The sequence below is a fragment of the Labrus bergylta genome, chromosome 10 (assembly GCF_963930695.1).
Source record: "Labrus bergylta chromosome 10, fLabBer1.1, whole genome shotgun sequence".
In the NCBI taxonomy this organism is placed as follows: Eukaryota; Metazoa; Chordata; class Actinopteri; order Labriformes; family Labridae; genus Labrus; species Labrus bergylta.
The window spans coordinates 21,819,798-21,835,321 of NC_089204.1; the positions used below are offsets into that span (position 1 = coordinate 21,819,798).

At 39.9% G+C, this 15,524-nt stretch overlaps 1 protein-coding gene across 1 annotated transcript in view; it reads right to left on the reverse strand.

Annotated features, from left to right (window-relative positions):
• The window catches only part of LOC109981938 (protocadherin-15), a 233,723-nt gene that overhangs the window by 167,285 nt on the left and 50,914 nt on the right, over window positions 1-15,524 (reverse strand). The window lies entirely within an intron of this gene.

The window sequence follows — 15,524 nt, forward strand, 5'->3', positions numbered from 1 at the left end:
TACTCAATGCCTTCTTAAAGAGCCCATGTTATGCCCTTTTTGGGGTTCGTATATTTAATCTATGTACCTACTAAAGTATGTTCACAATAGCTAAACTTCGAAAAAAGTGTCTGTTTTCATGTACTGCCGTTCCATGCACCGGCTCACTTCTGACTCTCTCTCTAAGGCTCTGAAGTGCCCACGTTCAGAGTCCCCACGTGTGCCAAGTCTGATCTGATTGGTCGGCCTGTCGGCTCTGTCGTAATTGGTCAGTTGCTTAGCGCGGTTCTCGGAAATGTCCCGCCTCTTTTACCATATTGGGAATGCAGCCACTGGCTCCGTCCGAGGGGAGCATAAACATTAGCACCTTAGCACTACTGTGCTACCGCAGGCTACGGCATATCGTGGGCGTGTTACAGAAGTTAACGGGCGTGCAACATGAGCTGCTGGGCTTGCCACAACGAGCCAATGGGCTTAGATCTGTGATATCACACTGACAATGACGTCGGACTGACACATTTTTATCGAGGGGGGCTAGAACCGAGCGTTACATGCGGCTAATGCTACAGCTAACAGGAGGACGTAGGAGAAGCCGCGTTTCCGCAGACTTTTAATTTTTGCAAATAGATGTTCCTAAACATGCACAAGACACATGGAAAACACACTAAAGAGCATATAAAACCAGAAAAAGCATAATATGGGACCCTTTAAATACAGAAGCTTTGTCACTCTTTGGCGACCCATTCAGACACATGGTAGCATCTATTCCTGTCTAACATGAAACATGGTTAGTTTCAGGAAGAAATATTACAAATATTTATGTTTAAAAATACAGAAACAAAGGCGGCCTCCCTATTGTCAACCAAACGTTAAACAATAAAAAGAGTCTTCGACCGATAAGGTCCATTCGTCGCAGCACCAAATGATTATCCAGAGCAAACTGCAGCCCAGCTCTGTACATTATGTTGGTACCTGAACCACACTGGATTTACAGTAAATACACCTATTCAGGCTCAAGTGGAAGTGCTTACAGATTGTAGATGGTATGTGGAGCCTTGTCGTGCTGCGCATACACAAATCCACAGTCCCATCTCTGACGAGCATGGGAGGAAGGCAAGGTGTCAGTATGAGGAATTTAGTTTTCTTCTCGTTTCTATCTGTCTAAGCTAGTTGATGTCACACCTTCCTCACAAGGCTTATTCTCAGTTCAGGCGATAAGCTGCAAAAATCAGCTTTCATAGCGCATTCTGAAGGGACGAGAGGGGACACTTGAGCATAAACGCATCATATCAAAGCATGTTTGCCAAAATCACTAACTGAAACTGTCAGCTTCATTTCATTTATAACAACTCTCTCGTCCTTTCTTCAGTATTCTGCTTCACACATATTTTACATTATGTATTTACTTCCTGGCCTTCTCATGACTCTGTGTAACATACACCCGAACACACCCGAGCAAGAGACATCTTGCTCAAAGCCTCTGAGGACAGCAGCAGACAGCTGTGCTCCCTTCTCATACGGTGCAACAACAGGAGTGATTTCACACTGGTTTCCCATTCTCTCACTGCTGTCTCATCTTTCAAAGCTCCCAGTGGTGTTCCCTTTTCGAAGCCGATTTGATTTCCCGCATTCATACATCTATCGTTCTTAAGAGGGGCTGAGTAAGATTGCTTTGATCCCTTTCACATGAGAACACCCAGGACCTGCACAGGCAGCCACCCTGAAGAGAAGAAGTTATTTCCTGCCATAGCTTCCTCCAATCTCCTTCTCGTCGGGTGACATGGGAACACTGGATCTCATTTACATATGCTAACAACAATGTTCCTTCAAACTTATTGAAAAGGGAAACTGAAGAGATTCTCGACTGAGTTCTGAGAGAAAAATGGATTTAATACCCTCTCTTCAAAGCAGTCCTCTCAAAGTGGCCCAGGAGTGACCTCATACATCAGATATTTGTATTTTAACAGCGGCTAAAATGCTTTGATGAAACTCTCAGGGCATCATTCCAATTCCACTCTGCTCTACCGTAAAGCATGTAATATTCCTCCACCTAAGCACAACGCTCTTCAAGTTAAACGCTTCTGCCCAAGGAAAAAGGACACATTTATGTTTATATACGGCCCTCTGCAATTTTAATTCTTTGGTAAAAGTGGAAAAATCATTAAACTTCTGATACAGAGGGTGGTCAAGAAACAAAAGATGGGTTTATGGATAGGCCACTGAGGTGAATGAAGCAATCACAGTTATGGATTACAGCGAGAGAGAAGATGCAGTTCTTTATCCTCTGAGTGCAGGAGCTTTGCACTCCCTGGAAAGATAAAAAAATAGAGAAAAAGCTCGCCTCCATCTTTCTTCCTTTGTCAGTGTTCGTTCGATCGCCTCTGATCCAGCATCGAGTTCTTTTTCCATCTCTTCCTGTTCATACACTTTGGTGTTGACAGTCTGTCAGAGATGTCTCGATAACAGAAATCACAACATTGTATTAACCTTTAAAGCCAAACATGTCACCAGCTGCAAGAAAGTCAGTATTATAAATAATGTAAAGGTGCAAGCTAGTACAAACAGATAAATATAACCACTCTCAGTGGAATAAGAAAAGTCACAGTCACGCAAGGAAAGCTTCAAGAGAACTTCGGTCATGAGTAAAGTGGCCAACCGACCAAAAGGATCAAACTGAATGCAAAACTTAAACAAGCTCAAATAATTTTTGAAATTCAAGTAGAGTACCTTCCAGAAATGTTTTTAGGTGGACTTAACATTTTAGATTTTTGTTATTATTCAGTGTTTGGAGAACATGGGAAAGTAATTACATTCTTTTTTAATCTAAGAGAAAAAATTCCCCTATTTAAAATATTATATTGTGTGGGATTTCTCTGCACTGTCTTTAACTATTCAACTTTTCATAGAATGGTGTATAATCATGATCTCTTGTTTTTCTCTCTGAATGTGTCCTCTTATAGTCCTCTCATAGTTTCTGTGTTAAATGCAGACTGGTCTAGTATGCAGTCCAGTACAATGTGCAATGTGGGGTACCGGTAGTGTAGTGGTTAGTGTGCCCCCCTTGTCAGAAAGCCGGGGTCCTCCAGGCAGGGCGGGCGACCGGGTTTGAATTCAACCTGTGGCTCCTTTCCCTAACGTCATTCCTCACTCTCTCTCCCTGATTTCCGACACTATGCACTGTCCTATCTCTACATTAAATGCACCCAAAAAGCCCTAAAATGTATCCTACAAAAAGAAAGAAAGATATTTAATACTGATGAGGAATGGCTTCCCAACAAATCGTTTGACACTTTTTAAAAAACGATGTATCTCGGATGGTTCGGATGATTAACCTCCACCTGTTGTTAAAGAGGTTGACAGCCTATATTAGCATGGCACATTTAAAAATGTGGGTGTGGTTTTCTTTTCTCTTTTCAAAAATAGACTCAAAGGGGATCCAACAGAAAAGTTGTAGGTATAAGAACATTGTTGCTTAGCTTTTCTGTGGATGATGACATTTTGATTTCTCTGCACCGACATAAAACATGTAAACCATGCACGACTAACCTCCTCCAAAGACATGAGGAACCCAACTACAAGTATAAACTTTAGTCTTCCTGTCTCCAAGATGGCAGGTCAGAATGATAAAAGAAGAGATGTTCGCTCAGTTCTTGTTGTTGTCGTGGTGCTTCTCCATCCTATCACACTGTAGGACGCCAACTGAACAGCAGGGTTTCTTCTCCATGCCGTGTTCCTGTTGCCACTATTGGTCTCTTAGTGAAACTACACTTTGAATAATTCTGAAGGCTATAACATTCAAGTTAATTTGACAGTTATTTATTGGTTAGGAAGACAAAATAGTTACATTTCACACAGTTGGTGGTTTGAAACATCAGTATGAAACTGCAGTGCTGCCGTGTTTGCTTGAACCTCCCCAACACCACCTCCTGACCCAGCCCAAAATAAAAAATACTTGTATACATATTTTCAGTTCTTCAATATAGCTCAATTGGGGCAGCAGTTGCTCAGTCTGTAGCGACCTGGCCTGAGAGCTGTTTAAGATCCGATACAGACCAAATTTGAAAAACCAGAAATGGTGGCTGAAGAGGTGCCGGTTCACTTCCTAGGCATTGTCTAAGCCCCCCCCCCCCCCCCCCCCCTTGGCACCAAAAACCTTTGGCACACTAAAAATCTTTCCCTTATAGGATCCTGTTTGTGAATTTCTCCCTCAGGGGTTAGTAAAATATATTTTTTTGCTTTTCTTCTCAATATCCAGACCCAAAACATGTCTGCTAGAATCACTCAAGCAGCGCAGGAACAACACCTCACTGTTACTTTCCAGCTGCTAAGCTGAGGCGTGGAAGCTGCTTCTCTGTAGAATCTGACAGTAGAGGACTTTTGAGTGGGTCAGTTAAATATTAAACAGCAGAGCCAACCACTGTAGACGAACACAGAAAAGCCGAGATTCACTGACATAATCTGACTGATGTAGCACTCTCCGACAATCTCTTATCTTGACTGTTACATTTTTCATTCTTCTACAGTCCAAATACTAGTGCTGGGCTATATGGGTCATAACACTCTCACTGTTTATACAAGAAAATTTAGATATATATATATTTAGGTAAATATTTGAAAAATGTCATTACTACACTAAAGTGATGCATACTAATGACTAAAAACTCACCATCAATAACTTTGTTTTGTAGTTTTTAATAGATCATATAAACCCAATATAACCAGCCAAAGGTCAATAAACTATGATACTGACTGTCTTATAAGGTAAATTTAATAAATCTAGTCTTCAAATGACCCTGATGGCTGAAAGGTCAACGCTCAAACTGCAATTTAACAAAACAAGCCCTATTTGTCCTGTTGATTGACAGGAAATTAATTAGAAACTCTTCTGCTAACTATTTCAATGTTTGTTTCCGTTTGTCTCTATACATCTCTGTCTTTCTGCATCTACCTCTAACCCACTTTCCAAGTCCAACACAGTTGCGGCAGTTAGCTGTTCAACACATGTCCGCTAGATGTTTCTGTATGCTAAAAGGAAGTTTTCCTTGCAACTGCTACATTGCTAAACTTTGCTAAGCACATGGTGGATTAATGTTACGTCTCTGCAAGAAATATTATTAAGAGGGAAGTGCTCTTTTTGTAACAAGTTCTAAGATAACATTTATGATGACTTGACGTTATTCAAATAAAGATTGATGGATTGATGATTGATAAACTAAAGAATCATTTGTCTTGGTCAGAATTAAAGTACAAATAGACTTTAATTCAGGATTTTTTAATGCTAAAATTGCTTCTTTTATTTGATATATAACTTTCATAATTCAACGTCTGTGGGTTCTGTTGGTCTGACTTCACAACACATGTCAACAAATGTCAGGTCATATGGAGAGATATTTCTGGCATTTACCTTCCTAGATATACAAAGGGTTTACAAAGTTATAGAAAACACCTGTCAATCCATAAACCACTCAAAAATGTTGGAGGAAAAAAACAGAATTTGTTTTCCAAACTTAAGGTTGTTCACTTGGAAACACCAAGTTTCACAATGTTCTTCCAAAGATATTTAAAATTGAGACATTTAACTGTTGCATCATCACAGACCATTTGAAATAGAAGTCAAGGTTACGTCACAACAGTTGGCTGGTCATCGTGTTGGCGGAAAAACAGCAGAGGCGAAGTGGAGAGAACGCAAAGAAGCAGAACTTATAGTGATTTAAATTGTGCTAAGACACATTAAACAATTCATAAAATAATTAACAAAGATGAATTGCTAACCCAGACATACGAGCGCACTTCAATGTCAATTGTTTGACTTCTTTATATGGGAGACCACGTCTTGTGTAGCTCGTTTTCGTCTTCCTGCTGGCAGTATGTTGGTCCTAAATACATAAAATACATCAGATAAATCCAAGTATTCAATGTGCTTGACATGACCACAAAGACTGTATGGGTCAAGTGGTTTGTATGCCTCAAGTTTTTCTCTAGTGTGGACGCTTGGTTTCTTCGTATGGTACAAATATTTCCTTGCCACTATAACTTCGGCCGTTTAGTTTGATCATCAACCCACTGCCCTGACAATGAGCACGGGTCAGCAAACCTCATACCATTGCTAAGGTTAAGCTTGTCCCTGTGTAGGACAACTTGTCTTCCTCTGCCAAACAACTGAAATCATTGGAGAAGGTGTCCAGGTGGTCTATACTTTTTTGATATTAACAGACCACAAGCTACAACGAGCTAACATTCTGCCACCAGTTGGGGTCCACCAAAACAAAAAATAACTTCATCACTGAGGCAAAAATATAGGCTATAGACTCATCAAGGTTGTGGAAAAGGTATAGTGATAATAAAGTCCTGGACTCTCTCTTCTGAGTTTCAATTTTAGCAGCAAAACACTTCATATTTTAACTTTAGAAAACAGTCATTTATCAAACAAAGTGAAGTCCTCATCAATCTCATATCAGCCTCCACCCCTTGGTGCAGGTAATGAAAATTGCAAACTCATCATCCTAACAAAAGCTTATGGATTAAACCTCCAACGGCTCCTCCTTGTCCTAATTTCCAGTGCCTTACAATGTTGTGTCATTTATCGAGAGGCTAAATGAAAACAACACACTATAAATTTAACAAAGATCAAAGTAATAAAACCTAGAGATGACAGCAGCACATGGATCCATAAATGAAATATCAGCTTTAATGTCAGAGTAACAAACTGCAACACAACAAGAATTTGTTTAATCACCATGTTTACAACCTTGTTATATGGCAATTAGAGTGATAATAGCATGCAGATTGTTGTGTCGTGTTCATATTTAAAACACCTGTAAGCAACAGTCTTTGCCCTTTTGCAAAAGACCTGGATGCCATACAAGCATTAGAGGGAAAAAGAATGTATGATCATTAATGAGGTTGGGCTGGTTGCTTTGTGAATTATTTATCGCATTTGATGAGAGCATTTGATTCCCTCTGGGTGCCTTCTTCACACAGGCAAAGACCTGCAGCTCAGGTGAAGTGGAGACTAGATTCCCTTCCATCTGTGAAGGTGAGTGTGTGCATGTTAGCCTTGCAATGTTTCAGACTTTTATGTAAAAGTACGTCTAGTTGGCACGGCTGTCAACCCTCCTGGATTTCCCAGGAGAGACTGTACTAACTTCAACCAGTGTCCACTCAATATGCTATTCTCACATATTTCTCCCTCCTCCTTCTCCTCTCCTAAATGCATTCATTCAAGTAAAACAAGACAGCTCAGGGGAGCTCGTTTTCATGTATCCACAGTCACACAGCTACACAACTTTGTACAGACTCTCAGCTGTCCAGACTGAATGAGTTGGCAGAGCACAAGAGGAGAAGGCGTTATTCATGAAAGAAGAATTCCTTCTCCAACAGCGGATTTGATCATTTCTGTATAGTATGCTTGTATTGCATGGCGTGTTTTTGTGACATATGCTGTGGTAACTTTTTCTAATGAGCATGTTATTATGAATAAAAAAAGGCAGGACTGATGGTGGCAATACTAGTTTGTAAGAGTAAAATCACATTCTACATCTCTATAAACAATTTCTGTAAAAGCAAAAGAGTTTTTGCGGAACACAGTAATCACAAAATATATTACTGCAATGTTCCTCTAACATAAAGTGTGTCGTCATTTATATTATGCACCCGTAAGGTCTGAACAGATGACATCACAGGTCTGCAATTGTTAACTGGAACAGTAAAGTGATCCAAACATCAGCAACAGCCTTCAAACCTAGTATGTAACACACCAGTCACAGTAAGTGAACACCAATAGCTTGACCCAAGTGTGTAACTCAAAACTAGAAATGTAAAACGACCCTCTTCAGGCATCACAAACACAGAGACACATGCAAACATGATGTGCACATAGGTACACAAAATCGCCAAAATGAAAGCGCACGGTAAACAAAGCAAAGGGATAGTTTGATTAGCGAATGCTGGACCAGAGACAAACTATTCACCTTACTTTGAGATGTAATCAGTGGTGGCAAGAGAGGGCTGGAGCTCTAATGACGGGAGTGATTAGCCCGCGCTAACAGGCTGGTCTCCACATGGCTCGCACCCAGCTAGAGATAGCATTCATATAAGAGGCAGAGAGAGAGAGCGAGAGAGAGCAGGCCAAACATCCAAGCAAGCAGCTGGTGCTAAAGCCTTATCTCTTTCCTCTGCTGTGTATCTCTACACTACCTACACCAGTTCACAGATACCCAGACAATTCATTAACTGATTACTATAAGGTATTTGATCACTGAGACAAGGTGACTTTTGAGAGCTCTGCACTGCTGTGTCAGACACTCCCCTCACACTCCCCTATAATTCTAGCTGTACAAGACAAACCTAAAAGGGAAGTAATTAAACTGGATTTCGCTTCATTTCACTGCAGATTTATTTTTCTTTTTTCTTTTTTTAAACATATCCAGCTAGTTAGGGTTGTTTGAACAACAGGGGTCCAGTTCCCTTTGAATAGTGCTGAAGCAGATTTTTTAATTTGCTTTCGGAGTCAGCGTGAAATGAAAAATGGCTTCAACAACTCATTAGTCTTCCCATTTTCCATGCCACGCTATGCACCAATCTTACAGTAAATGCTAAAAGACATTAATAAGAATCTCACTTTTCACTTTTTAGATGGGAGAGCGCATCCCAAATGGTTCGTCATATTTGACAAAAGAAGGCCAAATAGCTTCAGTCGATAATGTCTCTTGGTGTAACAGATAACACATTGTTTAAGGAGTGATCACTCCCTACTTTACAGCCTGCTCTGATGTTTCTTTGCATGCTGACAAATGAAGGAAGCGAGATGTTCTTTAAATACTGTAAAGGGGTGATTATAGTTGTAAGTTATTGCCTCTTGTGGGTGAAACTTGGGAGTTCATTACTTCTAACTCTACTTAATCTGCACATCTCTCACTTTGAACATCTCCTACTAGGAGTGCATCAGATCGCACCTCATCGTTCAGTTTTTATCCAAAAATGTATGGCACAGATCAGATTATTATTCTGATCACCAAAATAAAGTGATATTTCAAACATAACTTTTCTGCTCCTCATTAACCAAGACTGTAATTGTGTATTTTTTGGGCAAAATGAATCCTACTGCATCTCAATTATGCACCATATCCTCAATGTTCTTCATTTAAGGCTTTACTGCACACAGTGCAACAATATGTTTTTTAAAAGTCCAAACACAACGGTCTATTGTATGGAAAGCTGCATCAATTCAATACAGGTTTTGTTATCCCAAACCAAGTACATTAACATTACAAAACACAAAGCAGGAACTCTGCTGTGAATAACACATTTGATGTAATCTACTAAAGAAAATGTTTCTCTTGTCAATGATCTTTGACAATGTTGAAAATGTAACATATGCTCATTGTTCATTTAGTGCTTTTGTGTATCTATGCGATGGCTGCTCCAGAAGCGCACCCATTGTGTGAGTCAGACAAAAGAACAAAGGGAGAGAACACGTTTGGCGACAATATCATGAGTTTTTGGACAGAATGCACCAGCTGTGTACGTGGGGATTTTATCACAAAATTTACAGACGACAGCAGACTGTAGGTAAACGTTCCATACATGACTTACAGTACATTATATGGTAATTACATTACCGTTACGCTACTGATCAATGTCACAGACAGGCACTAGGAGATACTGGCATGTTAAAGTCAGTCACTGAGAAAAGTTGAAGAAGTGTTGTGACTTGTAACCAATTAACAAACCTTTTATTTGGGAAAGTTTACACAAGACTCGCCAAACAATATTAAAAACAAGACTGCACTGTGTATAAATTGGTACAGCTGATCTTCATTGCGCCTACATGCACTACTTCAACATTGCCTTCTTTTCAATGAGACTCTGCACATAGATTTATTGGCAGTAGAAATATTTTAAACCCTGATGATAAATGTTCCATCAATCCCCAGATGCATTATGAAGCATGATGGAGATCTGTAGGGATAACAGATGAGCAACTGCACCGCTACCTACTACTACTACTACTTGGCAATATGAACATAAAAACAGATCATAAAGGAATGCACACTTATTGCTGTTTTTAACTAAATTATTCATTGTTGGGAACAGCATTCAAATTGTACTTCAATCTCCTTTAAACCATAAGAAAATACAACTTAAGTAGTACATCATCACAAAAAAAGCCACAGCAGAAAGCAGCCATATCAAACAATTGTTTTACACAATACCCTTTGACAGCCATGAGATGAAAACCCTGCATTGGCAACCTTAAAAAGCAAAAAGCCAATTACAACAGCAATCAAAGCAAGCACCTTTGATTGGTCACACAGCTGAACTACAAACCCTGAGCAGTTCATTCCAAACACGAGAGCAGGCCTGTTAATGCAAAATGTGAGTATCACAACCAATCAAGCTTAATGTGTTGTGTAACACAATGCTGTTCAACAATACCTCACTCTGATTATACTGACTGCATCACAGACCGTGACACTTTTACACCGTTACATTTTTATACATTTAATGCCTTATAAAGCACAAAAAAATGATCAGCATCACATTATAGATATCAGATAGGATTAAGGATTTTTATTCGCGGTAATGGGATGTAGTAAAACCCCCATTGCGCGTTCTAAAAATCTAATCTACTTGTTTGTCCTCAATCACACTCAAACACTGCAGGTGCTTCCTTTCGTGGGATGATGTAACTGCTTTTATGACATGAGTGATTCCTAACTGAGTGCTTATTGTAGAGTACGCACGGGGGTGGCTGTGGAAGCAGTGATCTCAATGTGCACTTGACACTGAAATGAAAAGCTATTATGCAGTTAAGGTTTATTCAGTTTCCCTAATTATGCAACCTTCATTTTTTTAAATCCCAACTCTGTTATGAGGTTTATTTTGTCTATACAGAAGCATGCTGAGCTGACATGTGCCGGTGCTGAACACAAAAATAAAGGGTTGCAGGTTGTGTTTTTTATCTGGAGTATTTCAGCTGGATAGGACTGACCCTAATGGGAAAATGTATCAACAGCATTATCTGCTTTTGCAGTGCGGCTAGCAGCAAATTAAAGATTTAATGCAGGCCTCAAGTGCTCTCATGGTTATTGTGATTGGCTATGGTGGGAGCATGATAAACCCTGTGCACCTGTTTATGCAATGTGCTTGCCCTGACTTCAATATTCTTGTTCATAGTAGTAGAAGTGAGGAGAGCGGAAATGAGGGCTGCAGAGTTTGTCACATCTTCAGGTACTTTAACACCTATCCTAGATTAATGGCTACGAAGACGCGCTTGATAAATAACTGAAGATGTAAGGTGTGAACAGTATCTAAGAATATATCAGAAGGTTAAGTCTTGTGGGTTTGCCTCACAGATAAACCATCTATCCATCATGCTCTGGCTGCTTCCTCTTCTTCTACTTCTACTTGTCCCTGTCAAATAGCAATATGGCCAAAAAGCAGCAAATATGTCTAAGTGTTGTGGTTTGGACCATTTTCATTCAGCAAAAGCATCACTTACAAAAGCTTTGCTCACTCCTTCTGGTGGCTTAAAACTCATTGAAGTAAGTGACAATAGGAGTAACAATAACTCTCAAACCACAGAGACTGAATTAGGAGCGACAACAGACCTGAACGCAGGAAGACTTGGCGTTACTTTACCCTAAACTGACGAGGAACATGTGACATTGCTGATGACCAGGGAAAAAAATGCTGTTTTAAAAACTGTCCCACTTAGCAAATATCATCCATGCGGTCAAAAGAACTAAAACAGCACAACATTGTGAGCTGGTTATCCAGTGTTGTCAAAATGTGTGTGCTCTAGGCTTGGTCCAGCATAGCTTTACTGGGATGGGCTGTATTCCCACAGGCTCTGAACAGCCCAAGTATCTCATCCAAGCCGGATTCCCCTAAAGTTCAGGCCAGTTGGGAAATGTATAGTACTACTGTCATCGTGAAATGGCTGGGCAGTTTTTTCCCACCCCTTTTTTCTTTTTATGAAAGTGAGTGTAGCCTAAGTTAAACCTTGAATCTTAGGGACAACAACCATGTACTACTTCAAGTTCTGCATTTACAATAAAGCATAGCAGGATAATGGGCGGTTATAAGGTAAACTTAGAGGGATTGTTAGAGCAGAAAGTATTATCCATTGCAATCAACAGTAAGAAATTGGTCCATAGCAACAGTAACCACTGCCTTCTCTGACATTACGAGGGACCTTTCCACTAGTAGTGGCAAGGTAAACAGGTCCGCATGAACAATTGCAGAATCTGAAGGTTTTTTTTTTTCTCTTCAGTGTCTGATAATATTTTCTTTCCCACTCACCATCTTTGAAACACCAACCCATCTCATTCAACATTCAGTCATTTCATGTCCCATCTTTGGTTGGATTTCTCTGTCATATAGTACAGTTTTTGCTTCTTTTTACCTCTTTCCGCCATTGTTTTCAACTCCTTTGTGTTATTCCCACGATAAACAGACCAACATCAACTCAACCAGACTTCTCTCTGCTGATTGATGTGATACAGTTAGTTTTCCAGTGTCCATGATTAGAGCCTTCAAAGTAAAGGTTTGTTCTTAACGAAGGTGTGATATCAGACCGTCAATCAGAATCAAGTATTTAACACAGCCATGTAATAAACCACCACTCTGTCAGGAGAAAGGGATGGCTACAGGACATGAAGCAGCTGAGGAGCAGACAGGAGTTAATCTGGGTGATATGGCTACAATCAATGGGTTTCACTTTGATTTTTCAAATGTCCTTTTTTGTTTTTGAATAAAGGACAATTTGTGAAACGGAAAAACAAAGAGCACAAATTACTCACAACTAGTACGCCACACATCATTACAGTGTTAAAAATACGGTAATTGCACACCATGGTATCGCTGTGATTTTTCATTCTCATCAAATGTGTGATAACCTGTAACAGGATGCTGAAAAGTAAACCACCATGCAGCGCGCTAAAGCAGATAATGTATTCATCTGCGTCCACTCTCAATAAAGCCCAGTGGTTTGCTAAACCCCTCGTTTTCTCTAATTCACAGCGAGTGGGGGCACAGATCTCAGAGGTTCTAATCCCTCTGCCTTAGTCATCTCATGACCACATGCTAAATCTCTAAACCCTCGCTGAGCTCGGTCCATGTGGGTGCCACGGCCACTCTCTGCTGTCTTCTTAACAACAACAATACCCTATCCATGTCACAAGGCGTACTGCTCCGCACAACGGGAACCACTAAGCCATGTGGTCTTAAACACATGCAGCTGATGCCAGACAAAAGAACGATTTTGACTTTTTAAAATCTTTTCATTGCAGCGGGTGACTTTTCCTCCTGCTAATCGCAGCATGGTTGGGATTGTCACAGGGTCTGTCTCTAAGCTTTAACACAAGAGAATGACTGAGATCTAAAAGGGAATGTTGAGGACACAAAGCATGTGGTCATTTAAAGGTGTATTTATGTCGAAAACTAAGACTACGCAGAAGTGTATGTCTTTTGACTTATTGCGGATATGTGCTGCTCTTCGTGTATTTGAGAGAAAACAAGTGACAAGAACAGAGTGAATGTTAAATGTTTTAAGTTATAATGACCAAAGTTTGTCTACTAGAATCTAATCTACTCTGTACAATATAACTTACTGCTCTGTACGTTCCTTAGTAGCAATGCAAATAAATAAGTTAAGAAAATTCAAATGTTTATGGTAAAATGGATTTGCATAGCTCACACCCTCTTAAATAAAGCTTATAGTCAGGACCAGCTCAGACCTGCCTGGGACCAGCCCATAGCTAGCCCTTTTATTATAGGGCTTAGAATCTAGGGGATTAGATCAACTGAGTTTCTGTCTCCTCTTCTCTCCATCAATATACAAGCATTCACAATACTTGTAACTAACTTTGTGCTCCCTTGACTCACAGGTTCCTGTGGATTGTGTTGCAAACCACCTTGGACCTGCTTGACTCACGCCAACGCTTTCAGACATATTTTCCTCCTTTCAGTTGACTTTTACCAATATCAGCCATACTACTAGCAGTATTTTTAGTATAACTATTGCAAGCCTCTATGATCTGTTGTGACTGCAATTGCCGTCTGTTTGTCTCTTTCCTTTTTCTCTATAATTTCCAGTCCTGTCCAGTGGAGACAGATGTCCGCCAATGGGTCTGGTTCAGCTTATTAAAAGGGAGTTTTTCCTTTCCATTCTTGCTAGCGTATTAGGTGGATTTATGTTGGGTCTTAGCTCTTTGTCCAGTTGTTTTTCCATTGCAGTGAAAATGTATAGTATTCCAGGGAAGGGGTTCATGTGTCTTGTACCTATGCAACAAGTAGGAGTGAGTGCAGTGAACTACGCATTACCTTTTGCAGCTTCCTCACAATGTTGACCTCACTAAACAGATGGAAATATCTAAGGTCAAGTAACCCCAACTCTTCGTATTACTATCTCTACAAGAACGTTGCGCACACACTCTGGGCTCCACCAACATAAAACTTGCATTTCCCCTTTTGAAACCATGCTTAAGTGGTACCTCTGCCACGACTCCACGCTATGCACTCACCTCTGGAACTACCATTCACTGCTTCAAAAGCTTCAAAGGATTCTGTAATGGCTGGTATAAAAGTCAGAGAGCATTCATTTGTGTTGAAATTGATTCACATTCAGGCTGATATATATAGCGTACATTAAAATCCAGACTTGAAAAATACACCTATAATGTCACATAAGTAAGGGAGCAAATAGTTGGGAAGATGTGGGTCAACAACAGCAATGGTACTGGATTGTTAGGGATTACAGTTCAGACAGAGAAAGAGAAGGTATTGGATTAAGATTAAGGGATGGGAATGTTTAGTAGAATGTAGGTATTCATATTGTGACAACAGTGGAGTAAATATAGTCAGAGATGCCTTTCAGTAGAGTGATATTTGAGGGTTAGATTAAGACTTTGATTTTGAACTAAGACAGGGAGGTTTAGCCTGAAGTTTAGCTGGAAATTTAAATCTAATCCTTGGCATGGGTGCTGTGTTTCTTATTCAGTAGGTCGCATGTTAAAGGTTAGCCTTTGACCTCCACACACTTGTTTTTAATACTTGACTTTTAAGTCACATGTTTCCCCAGTCTAAGTAGAAATTCCACAACCAGAGCCTACTCTGTCAACCTTTATTGGGGATGAAGATTAGTTTTGAGCGTTTCACTTCAACTGGTGTAAAAATGTAAAATGCCAGGGTTTAAATTGTTATCACTGTATATATGTAAAGTGAGGTTGTGTTCATTGTGAAATTGATTTGTGTTGCATACACGCTTATAGTCTGGACTGGCTCAGACCTGCCTAGGTTTAGGCCTAGTCCACACATTTAACCAATTTCCCTCTGGGACTAATAAAGTATTTCTGATTCTGATTCTGATTCTGATAGGCAGGTATTTTTGAAAACATAGCTTTGCCTGTGCATTTTGGCCTTTCGTACAAACTCAAACTGCGTTTTAAGGACAATGAAAATGCACCTTTTAGAAAAACTCTTTCCAGGTTGAAGATTTTCCAAAACTCAGTTTAAGATGTTTTATGTGTAGACGGGGAAAA